At 39.6% G+C, this 12,349-nt stretch overlaps 2 long non-coding RNA genes across 3 annotated transcripts in view; both read right to left on the bottom strand.

Moving 5' to 3' along the window:
- Window positions 1-12,349, bottom strand: part of LOC137174393 (uncharacterized) — a 148,643-nt gene that overhangs the window by 15,569 nt on the left and 120,725 nt on the right. The gene's annotated exons all lie outside the window — the stretch shown is intronic.
- Window positions 9,423-11,594, bottom strand: LOC137174699 (uncharacterized). 2 transcript variants are annotated; one of them, XR_010925443.1, is made up of 3 exons: window positions 11,278-11,594; window positions 9,914-9,975; window positions 9,423-9,711 (listed from the first exon to the last, which is right to left on the bottom strand). It is a non-coding gene; the product is annotated as an uncharacterized lncRNA (long non-coding RNA). The 2 variants fall into 2 exon arrangements; XR_010925442.1 differs by having other exon boundaries at window positions 9,423-9,975.

Raw genomic sequence — 12,349 nt, 5'->3', positions numbered from 1 at the left:
AAAGCCACTCACCCCACTCCCACGTCCCTCCCTAACTCTGTGCTGACACGTAGTAAACTTTCCTGACATACATCTGACACAAAGTATGCTTAGCATTAAAAATTGCACACCTCTGCACCTCTGCTCTTAAGGACACACAGCTTCAAACACATTCATCCTCACAAGACACACACACACATACACACACACAATTACACACCCCAACCTTTTGATGTGGTGAAACCAAGAGGCAGCTGTTAATTAAAAATTTGAAAGGATAATGTTGGTTTGAATGTATGTCTGTTAGACTTACAAAAGGCAACTAATTAAAATTTGAAATGAATCCTACTGCCCCTCTTTTCACGTCGCCTCATCCTGCAGAGAAATGAAGGAGATCGAAATTAAAGCAATAACACAAGCAGCGCTGTATTTCAAAGTCAATGAGCTGAAGTGGTGAGTGGTATCTTCCTCGCCTGCAGTGCAAGAGTTCAGCGTGCGCTGATCAAGGCAGAGGGGTGCTCACAAGGGGCCCGCCATGTTGTAAAATAGGTGACTCTTCACATTTCCCCGAGAAACTTGCATTATCAGAGACCCTGTCATACTCTTTTCACTCAACAGACAGTTTGCTGTTCTGTGGCTTTTAAGAGCTTCGGCTGTGTAATTGCCAAACAGTTTCAATGCCTCAAGGAGGGCTTTGACACATTCTATTCGAACAAAGCTTATCACTTTAACATTTAAAATTTACCATTGACTGCTTATAAAGTTTGAAGTCGAGATTGCTCTCTGAAATGCATCGATATTTGAGTTCATTACTTTATGCAGCTCTATAACTTTGAAATTAGAATCCCCTATTCCATCTAGAGATATCAAAAGATGTTTCTCAGACTCTCTAAATGCCACTTATTATTGATTTCTGTAACGTTGAACTAATTTTCTATTGTGTAAATAATTGTGTTAAAACTATATTTTTTGTCTGTACTTGTATTCTGTGTATATATATATATATATATATATATATATATATTTGTGGGCAAGTCTAACTGCATACATATCACCTTTTTATACATTAAAATATTTTTTTTGTCTTTAAAGTACCAGAAAACTTGGTTTAAGAGGTTTTATCATGGTATCTCCATACAACTGCCTCACTGTATTAAGATTCAAAGATTACATTAGATTGTGTATTAAATTCTGATAAACGAATAACATTTTAAAAGTGTGTGTTCATGTAAGACCAAATTATCACAGTTAGGACCTTTAAAATGATGGATATTATACAGTAAAATAATAAAATGTTTATGAGTAATAATAGCACCCAAGGATTTACTGGAGTTAAAAAGTTTCCAGCATGGTGAATTTGAAAGCCTGTTTTCACAGCCGCATCCATGACATTAAAATAAAAACTGACAACTGTATTTCTCCACTGTCACACACTAACACTAACTTAAAAAAACAACACTTAGCCTTGCTATTCTTTCTCCTTCCAGTTGCTTCTTTATAAGGAAGTAGATGTTCCACAGAGTCGAAAGCTGATGCTACTCCTCATATTTACAAATCCGATTCATTGAATCAATATTGAACACTGCGGGTGCTGCTAAGAGCCCCATTTACTGTAAACATCTCATTTCCTCCGGATCTGAGCACTTGGAATTGGCGTTCCGTGAGTCTGAGCTTGTCACTAGCTTTGCAGTTCAAGCCCATCCACGGCGCCTAATACCTCGGCTCTGTCAATGGACCATTCAGATGTATTTATGTTGCTTGAGCAGGTGTCATTTACTCTGAGCAGATTGTGTTTAGAGGATGCGGATATTGTGAGATTGCACGACTGGGTCATGTCTGTGGATGCAAATGAGAATAAGGTGGATGTGATTTGTCTTTCTTGCATTATGACTCACAAAAAAGATCTAGAAATAGATTGTGCTTAGAGGACAGAGATATTGACAACATTGGGGCATAGTTTATTGTTGATTTATTAAGCAGCACAAGATGAACACTGACTGAAATGGAAATGCATCCCCCTGACACACACACACAGACCAGTAGTACCCTTATATTGAAAATTTCTATTTCATCTTTAGATGAAAACAGGGGGAAAAAGATAAAACAATACAAGAGACCAGAGATATCTGAGTGTTACTGATATCTTTTGGATCGTTTAGAACGCTTTCAGTATAGTCAACCTTACAGTCAGGAAAAAGAATAAGTAATCCAAAGATATAAGGATGTCAAAGAAATATACAGTGAACTCAACCCAGTTTTTTATGGCCATACACAAACCCATTAAATACAATACAGTATTCCATAAAGCAAACAGATTGTCGTTGTCCTAGAGAAAAACTGCAATCAAATGACATCACGGGCTAGGACTGTATCATCTGTTTGTTTTTTTGCAGTACTACTATCTACTACTGTTTCTCAGTGACATAACAAATATGTTGTGAGAAACTCTTTGATGTAAGCAGGTATGGGGGTTTTGGTGGATAGCATTGCTGTAATTTAGTACTGTGGCAATTGGAAATAAACAGCAGGGAGTCCATGGTAATTATATTATTTTCAAAACCACTGTTCTGATTCTTGCTGATTCCTGCTCTATGTTACATATTGTCAGTGTATTAACACTAGTTCCGTTTAGATTTAATTAGATTCCTCTGCTTTATGTCTCCCTGTCATTTATTTGAAGACACTATGTCTATATACAGTTTTCCACCCACATAAAATATACAATCAGAACAGTTTGCATGAATTTATATTGAGTTTTGACCAAGCAGCAACATCCAGGGCTGAAAAATGAAGCCAATGCGGAAGTGCCAAAAACTGCAGTTCCTCGAGTGGCCACTTGAGGCTGGCTCCAAAAGCGAGTCAACTCCCATAGACCCCCATGTTAAAATTCCCTACTTTACAGCAGAAATAAACATGTTTACAGCCAGGTACAAAAAACAGCTTTGGTCTCTATAGCTAATTTTTTTAGCTAACTCTTTTAGTTTTGTTCAGCGTTTGGTTGTACTAAAAGACCCTCAAAGGAGTCAGATGTTCAGTTTTTTCCAGTAAGTGCATTTTGTTTTAATGGTTTTAAGCCTGTTTTTCTGTCACTAGCAAAAATTAGCATGATCACAGTTAACTATAGACTATAATTGCACAGTGCTAACCAAGCTAGCAGCTAGCATTAGGGTCAGCTCCACCTTCTCGTCCAAATATGGTCACTTCTGGCTCCAAAAATCCAAGATGGTGATGGTCAAAATGCCACCGAGGCTTCAAAACAGGAGTCCACAAACCAATGGGTCACAGTGGCTATATTCATTATTTTTTACAGTCTATGGGTTTGACAGGATTTTGACTGGGGAGTTAGGTAAAAAAAAAAAGTATAAGCTGGTAGTAACTCACTATATGGGGTATTTTGTCTTTCTCTTTATACCATGTCATCTCATCATAGTGCCATGCACCTCACATTCACCTTGCTTGTTTCTTGTTAAAACTAGCCCAAGGCAGCCAGCCAGTTCACACACTTTCATGAGCTCTTTGTGCAGTGTGTCCTTTGTGATATAATAGCTGCAAGATGGTCAATTTAAATACAGTATTTGGATTTTTTCATTCACAGTCCATTTTGTAACTGCTTATTTGTATGAGGCAAACACGTTATGGAATTACATAAACTGTGTGTTTAAAGGCTGGCAGATTTCCTTCAAAGATAACCTGTATTTAGTCTCATGGCACCATACCACAGAGCATAATTAAAGCCTAATCAGCACTTACATAGATGTGGAATTAGATTTTTTTGTTGCTTCAAGCTTTCTGCATTCTGTCTTTATCATTCAACCTCCTTGAGCGCCCAGATCTGTAGCTCCAGGTCACACTCCCAGTAATTAATGGGGACCAATAACTCAATACTGCAGCTGCAGCGCAGGGGGGCTGTATAGAAACTTCAGATTACAGACACATTGATTTCTCCGAGGACACCGAGGTCCATCCACATGGGCCGTGGGGTTGGTGTTGCCATAGTTACAAGTACCATTTGCAAAAGATGTCTTTAATTGCTTGATTAGTCTTTGAAAGGGCAGTGATAACAGCATGATGTAGCATTATGAACACATGACTTGCCTGCCAAGAACACCAGTGATATTCAAAGTCAAGCTATATCAGTACTAATCTCCAACTTGAGGCCGTTGGCAGGCTACCAATTTACTTGCCATGTATGTTTGTCACGTTTGTCACGTCATGCATGTATGAATGTTCAGTGAACCAATTTTCTGCAAGAATGTAGAATTATGTGTGTGTGTGTGTGTGCACAGGGTGTGTGTGTGTGTTGGTTGTGTATGAAAAGTAGGACTTTGTAGCTGCTGTACCGTATGTAGGGGAATGGATATGCCTATTCCATATCCCCATAAGTTTGGAGATTCTGGTTTTGTACTTATTTTATATGATTCAGCTTCTTTTATCACTATTCAAATATATCAATACATTTTTTGAAATATTTATTGCCATCCTTTAAAAATTCAATTTAAATTCAATTCAAATTCAGTCAATGTTGCTCCTAAATTGGCATAACAGTCAGTCAGTTTGAATGTCTTCTTTGACTTTTTTCTTTCCCCTGCCCTAATCAGCACCCTCTCTATGTTCCACAACCTCCTGAAATACAACATTTTTAACATTTTGAACAAATGTTTTACCATCCTCTGCAAATGATGTTTGTCAACTAAATATTAATAATGCTTGGCCCTTGAATTAAAGTGAAATACTGTATGTACATATAAAACCCCCATATGTAGAATTTGAAAATCTCTGACTTTAACACCTCCTAGTGGTAGTATCAAAAAATACTGTAGCAAACAGCAAAGCATATCTAGTCTCAGGAATCTAATCTAGGGATAGTACCTAAAACCAAACACATATACAGCACCAATTAACGATTGTCTTTTTTTTTCTACAAACAAAAACATATACAATCAGTGTAATTTGAAGTTTGAGAGATCACTAAAAGAAATTTGGAAACCTTCTTTAAACAATACACATAGTGGCTTTCACAAAAAGTGGAATGCACATATCTATTTGACTATATATAATTTGAAAGAAAAGAAATATATGGAAAAATGAAAACCATTCTCACTAACTAAGTTATCTCTTATGCGCCATTACTTTAAGATGAGGGCACCACTTTCTGGTTTTACCACTATTACTAATGGTTACAACACTGCCAACAAATACTGTAACTACTATTGTTTTCATATGGCACTGTGAATGCAATACAATATCCTGCCTTCATTAGAAGTTTCAGACCCCACTTAAAGTTGGATAATAACTGTACCACTGTCCATCCATTGCTAATACATTATGTGCAGTTTTACTAACGTTCTGCCTTTTAAAAATGATTTTGACCACTGACACCCCAAAGAAATCAGAACATGTATGAAGAATAAATAAACGGGTGCATAAAGTCTGAGAGACAGAAACAATATGTGTTTTTGGTTGTAATTCTTTTGCAGTTACACAGAATTGCAACATATGGTTCATTGTTCAGTTTGATAGAATCCAAGCCAAACATGGTGTAAGGTAATTTTACTAAATTTTAATTACTAATACTTTATACTAGTATTTCAGAAAGTTTGTTTATATCATGATAATACTGTTTGCTGTGATATTTTTGTCCATAATAATTCAGCATAAATGTCAGATAATTTAGAGTCACTGTAATGTTTTTCTCCTTTTAAAGATCTAAACAGGCCATGCTTTTCACATACATTCAAAAATGTGTCTCGACCGAGCGACTGAGAATATAGTGGTTGCTGATCATGCAGGTTCTGTTGCATTACACTAACAGAGGCATGTGCGGATGCTCCCGAATCCCTTCCATCTTGACCGCTTTCAATAAATGACCTTCTTGCTGTAGCTCCTATACATCCCAGCGTTTGTCGAGAACAATGACGACGAGTCAGAGGGGAATAGGGGCTCCATTCAGCTGAGTGAATGCATCCCCACTGAGCTTTTGGCTGTGGAGACACAGCAAACCTGAAGTGGCTATAGCTCTACTGTAAATCATAATGCCTCCCAGTGCTCTCTGCCTCCCTCTATTGTGTCGGCTCTGTTCGCTCTGCTACCCATGTGTCAGAATGGCTCACGTCCCCGGCATGCAACATCTCTCCCCTGGCTGCTGCCTCTTCCTGTGAGCCTCACGTAGCTGTCTGTTTCGCTTCCTCTAACACCCCGCATCGCCTACTCCCCTCTTTCACTTTGTCTTTAGTTATCAGCCTCTCTCTCCCTCCTGCATCTCTCTTTTTTTTTCCTCCTCTCTAGCCCTCTGCTCTCTTCCCATCTCCACCTCCACCTCCTAGTGATTTTCTGCCTGCTGAATATGCAGGGCAGAGTGACACGCCATTGTAATAATGTCTCATCACGCTGCACTGTCTGTCCAGACTTAAAATGAGACCAAAGAGCAGGGAGAGAGTCAGGGCTTAAACAGGAGAGAATAAAACCTGGGATGGATCGTTATGTGCAAGGAGCTGATCGATTGATTTTGAGTTGCAGATGCATCTCATACTATAGCCATTCTTGCAAAAGAAAGACAAAAATAAAAAGCAATGAATTTCACAAACAGTTTTGTGTATTTTTATACTATAATGAAGTAAAAATGAAATTCTTGTGTACTTATCTCCAGTCACATGGCACAAAAACAACATATCTGTCACAGTTTTTTCATGTTATTTACCCAGGACATTGCATATCCACTGTCACAGTCCCCCAAGTTTCTCTTTGCATCTCTCTCCCAGGAGATGACAACATGTTCCACACTGTCCTCTTTTGGAAGATTAGAAAACTGCACGCTCTGAGCAGAGCATTAAATCCCACGACAGTGTTGAAAGGAAGAAAATGAATACAAGAGAGATGGACAGAGCGATAGACAGAAAAACGGCAGATACGCCTTGCTCTCTCTGCCTTATAGATTCCCGAGAATATGTGTGAGCAGATAAACCGCACTGCAATGTCAGCATGTTTATTTGACTTCGACTATCAACATCAAATCAATTTTTCAGAATGCACTTTTCTCTCCCTCTCTGGCACGCGCGCACACACACACACGCACACACACACACACGCAGGATATAAAAAGAATTGTTTGTGTATGTCTGCAGTCAGCACTAAACAGATGGGTTTTTGTAGCCTGGATTTCAACACTGTGACTGTCTCTGGTTCTGTAACTATAACAGACTGCTCCACAATATTGTTGCTCTGAATACACCCCTGCTGTCTTCTCCTCATTTTGTGTGTATATTTGACCATTTGTGGTCAAACACTCACAAGTGAATGCAACTGATAATCAGTGTCAGTCGCGATCACAGCAAAGGCTTCCTTTCAGGGCCGATCTCTACCTTGCATCAAAGCCGCAAGCACTCTCTCTTGTCAGCTTGATAAATGGCTCTGCGGGGAATAAAAAAGTCACATCTGAAACAATTTCACCAGCTGCACCTAACGCACTGCACCTATACAGTATTGAGGTTTAGAGAAAACACACTTGTTGAAAGGAGTCAGTGTTGCATAAGACTGTTTGTTTGGTTAAGGCATTTTACATATTCTCACACCTGAATCATAATACTCTAAACTGTGCGAATATTAGGCAAGCATCTAAAACATCTGTTGTAGAAAAGCTGAACCTACAGTAGAGGTGAACCAATAAGCCAAAATAAACAAACCCGTGTGCAATCATTACATTGCCCAGCATGTTCCATGTCCATGTGCCCCTGGCTGGTAATAACCTTTAGCTAATTACTATTTTTCCCGCATCTTAATATCAGTTCATAAAGCAATGCAGCGCTAATTAGGGGAAAGAGAGTGAGATGATATCCAATTAGGGGCCCGTCTCTCGTCTCAAAACAAGTGAGCCGACCCAGTTCATCTTCACCTTGCATGCCCCACAGCTACATGGACGGAGGGCGAGTTTCTTTGAAAGGAGAGCCAGTGTTCCCTGATGGTTTACACTATTAGCCGGTAAAAACATGTCAGCCAAAACAAAGTCATGGTAATGATGAGGACAATACCGACGGGGGGATCAGCGGATGTTTTCTTTTGCAGACCTAGGCAGAGGTCTCACTTTTGGATGCTGAAAATCTAGCAAAGGCACTTGCTAGGCAAAGCAGCAGAAAAGCTTTTCAGTGAAAAGCTTGGATTTGCAAAAACTTAAATTGGAGGGAGAAACTTTCCCCACCTCAAAATAACAACACACACTTTACAGATTAATGTGGAACTCAACCAGCATACAAATGACCTTGTGGTCTTTCGGTTTGAAAAGACTCACTTCACTGACAGTCACACCCAGTTCTTGTCTTTTAGCATCCTCATATCAGACGAATTACTTCAAATAATAAGCACACTTTTATTAATATCTACTGAATCAATGCTGTGTACATTTAGTCAGAGAAAGAAAACAAAAAAATCAATCACTATATTTGCGGTTATTCATGAACTCATGGAACAGAAAGGAAAATATTCATCAGGTTCCTCTGCAATACCTGCAAGCCATGCAAGAATAGCCTGGCCTGCTGGTCATTTCCTTTTATAGTAGAGACTGGTGGGCGCAAAACAGGCCCTTTACAGACTAGAATCAGATTAGTGTCATGGGGCCAGCTGCTGTGAATGGGAGTCATGTCGGTGGGTGTCGGAGAGGGGTCTGCCTGTCACCACCCTGTGTCATTTCAGCCCTGATGGCCTCGTCCCCGTAGACATCAGAGAGTAGCCGATGTAATCTGCAGTCATTCAGCAGTGACCTGGAGAAATGGAAACCAATGCTGGCCATGAGAGGGAGGGCCGAGACAGAAAGCGAGCGAGCGATCTGGTCAGCCTATGTATTTATCTACCTGACACTTTGAACTCTGCAGGACCAGCACAAAACTATCCCTTCCTCCGCCTTATTCAAATTGAATCTTAATGCAAACAAGCAGCGGCAGCGGTAAAGATGCAAGATCGAAGAGGACTTGGCTAATTGACTGAAATGATACATTAAGACATATGCTTACCTAATTGCAAGAGTTGCTCCTGCATTCTCTTAAATCGCAGCATAAACACTTGGGGCTCTGGTAAACAGTCAAACTGGCTTGGTCTGCTCCTGATCTGACTGATAATGAACTCATTTGAATATATTTCTACCCTAGTAATTACAATCTAATCGGATTGATGGATCATTTGGGCCCAACCTGCATGAAACATTCATTATTACAAGCCCCAACACATGGTCGGAGCATTTTCCACATCAAACAGCAGCGTTTATAACTTGGAACAGACTAATGAGGTGGACACACTATACAAATGCATGAAAGTAGCTGCTGAATGTGTATTTTGTGTATATGCATTGAGATCAAGCACATTCAGTACATCTATCCATGCATTTTAAATAGCCTGCACATTATGTGCTATTTTCTCAAAGCATACACTCACAAAATCACAAGTCAAGGACACGTGGGCAAAATATATACATATATTTAATATGTTAACTCAAAAACAGGTGTACAAAAAACACATATAATAGCTTGAAAGCTTGAATGGCCTATCTGCTTTGCCCTTCCAAACAAGACATGGCGAAAAAACATGTCCATCTATTGACATATTAATGTATTCAACTGCATTTTATTATTAGAACAAACATTAACATAATTCTCCACTTGGCGGCTGTCCAGCCATCTCCAGTATCTAGACTGATGGCAGCTTGGCTTGGTTTTCTCCACGTCCCTGACCTGCATTCTCAATGGCTTCCTAAAAAAAAAGAAAGAAAAAAAAAGGGCTTGGGGCCTCTCAGCGGCAGAGGGGATTAGCCATGCAAGCACTTCCTCCATTTTGGAGATTTTGTTATTGAGTTGCACTTTGCCAATGCTAATTGCCTGAGCCCACGCAGGGTCAGTGAGGGCCACCTCCCCATCGGGATGGATCTCTCCACTTCATCTGGACATTATATTACCTCCGGCCATGATTTGCATCAGCAGGCTTGAGTTTAATTCCCCTTAATCACATTCAGGCACCCTGGCAGAATCAATAAAGACACAACAGTCAGGGCCATCCTTTGTCCAACATTCCATTAAGGAGATAGAAGCCTCAGCGGGCTGCACCAGTGAACTTTACTGTTCATATGCTACATACATGATAGAAACCAACAATTGTTGAGATCACACATACTGCTGATTTCCTAATTAGTGAGTAATTAACACTGCAGCAAATATATATGAGTAAACAATCTCACCACAATGTGAATTTAGTGTCTGTTCTGGGGCTTCTGAGCATCAGATTATCAGCAGCTGGAGTCGTCATGAAATCGCAGAAGCACCAATGTACGTTTTCTCTTCATCTGATGATTAAGATCATGTGATATGATGGAAATCTCCACAACAGCTACTAAATGGACCTTATGGTGAGATTGTTATGTCATGTCATACCCCTCACTCTACACGTATCCTCTCTCTGCATTTTCGACTGTCAAAGACAAAAAAATGTCCAAAAAATAAGAAAAAAAAAGGCAATTACTCAAAACAAAACAGTACAATACTGTAGACTCCAATACAACATAGCATAAACATTGACTATCAACTGAATTGTTCCCACCCTTTTTATGATGCACAACCTATTTGACATCCAAAAGAAACATCAGGTAAATTTTTAGGTTCAAGGTCAAGAATGAACTTTGAACCTCCACTTTTAAGTCAGCATGGAAGAGAAGTCCTTTACGTGCTCAGGAAAAGAAAAATTGAAATCTAAACATCGACAAGTACAATTCCATAACAAGTAACAAGTGCAAATGTGGTCTAGAATGAACAATTGAGCTGTCCAGGTTTTTTGTATGCAGCTTTCACCAAATGTGTGTTTGAACAGAATCGAGGGCCATGCAAAACTGAAGTGGTTTAGAAAAAACATTATTATACAACTCTGTATAAAGTCATAAGAACACTGGATACTTCAGCACTACTTATCATACCATCACCTTGGTGACCTGAACTGGATCCGTCAGCCTGTATTAGCCACCAGAGAGGTAGCAGGTTACAGAGAGACATTTACAGGTCAAGTCGTGTGTGTGTGTGAGAGAGAGAATGTTTGCTGCACAATGCTGACAGACAACACAGCCGGATTTGTTTAATAAAAGCTACATTAGATAATTAACAACAGTGTTCCTGTAGAAATATCTGCTCAGGAAGTAATGCATCACTTTAAAAAAAAACAGTGTGATAATATTATTTTGTTATTTGCCATTTTGACAATTTAGCTCTCATGAGTTAAATGTTTTTGAGATTGTGATGACCCGTTGTGTCATCTTTGTTTGGCCTTGTGATTTACCTGTCTGCTTTGTCTCTGCAGGTGCTCGTTAGGGCAACCGGCGACACCTGAGGGCCCACAGGGTTGCCAGGTTATTAAAGTCCGGGCTGCAGCTGCAGCAGTCTCTCTCCCTCCTCTTACTACTTGCTGCTGCTTGCAGCTTTCTGCTTCTCCCTTTGAGCACCTGTTCTGGTTTGGTTTAGTTATGCTGCCTTAGTTATTTACTTTGCTTCCATGCACCTTGCAACACTCTCACACACACACACACATTTTCCACTCATGCATCACATACTGATACCACTGACTTCCATACTGTAAATATTTAGTTCATTATTTAATTTGGCTCAATTTGTTTAATAAATTTATCTTTTGTTACATCTTTATCATGGTGTCTCCCTTTTGTTGTGGCCACTTGATTGAGGTCGTAACCTGGACTTTAATAACCTGGCAGCTAGTGATGTAACGGAAGGTAGTTGATCCATGATCCGTACAGATCGACCCCCACAGTTCGGCACACATGTGAACCGCTGATTAACTGCAAAATTTAATGTCTCATTGGAGACAAAGTAAACAAACTGCTGTAACTACAAGTAATGCACAGACAGCATGTTGCTAACAGCGATTTTGAAGAGCAACGACCAAGCCAGCGTCTAGCGGGTCCGAAGTGACATCTGCAGGTTATGTTTACATGCTGTTTAATGTGCTGCAGCTGAGCAGCTAATTAGCTATGTAGCTGCTAACTGACGTTAACGGTGCACTTTTCCCCAGTGAATGTTTGTTTGGTGTCTCAACAAGTCAAGCTGCAGAACAAGATGTGTGTTCATGTTTGTAAGTTATCATCAAGTTTTGATGATGTGGACACAGGCTATTGTTTCAACCCTGTGGATTGCCTGCAGATTGCTTGCTCATGTCACTGTTCTGAATCAGTTTGAAGAAATGTAAAGTATCTTAAATAAATAGGGCAGTTTTTGTCTTAAACCAAGAAAAAAAGAGTTTTGACAGACTGGAAGGAACACTGTTTGCTATAACACAGTGTTATAGCAAACAATAGCTTATTTAAACATCCAGCAGACACAGAGCAACATTATCAGTC

This window comes from Thunnus thynnus, chromosome 22, assembly GCF_963924715.1.
Source record: "Thunnus thynnus chromosome 22, fThuThy2.1, whole genome shotgun sequence".
NCBI classification, from domain to species: Eukaryota; Metazoa; Chordata; class Actinopteri; order Scombriformes; family Scombridae; genus Thunnus; species Thunnus thynnus.
This window is presented reverse-complemented; position numbering and strand designations above follow the sequence as displayed.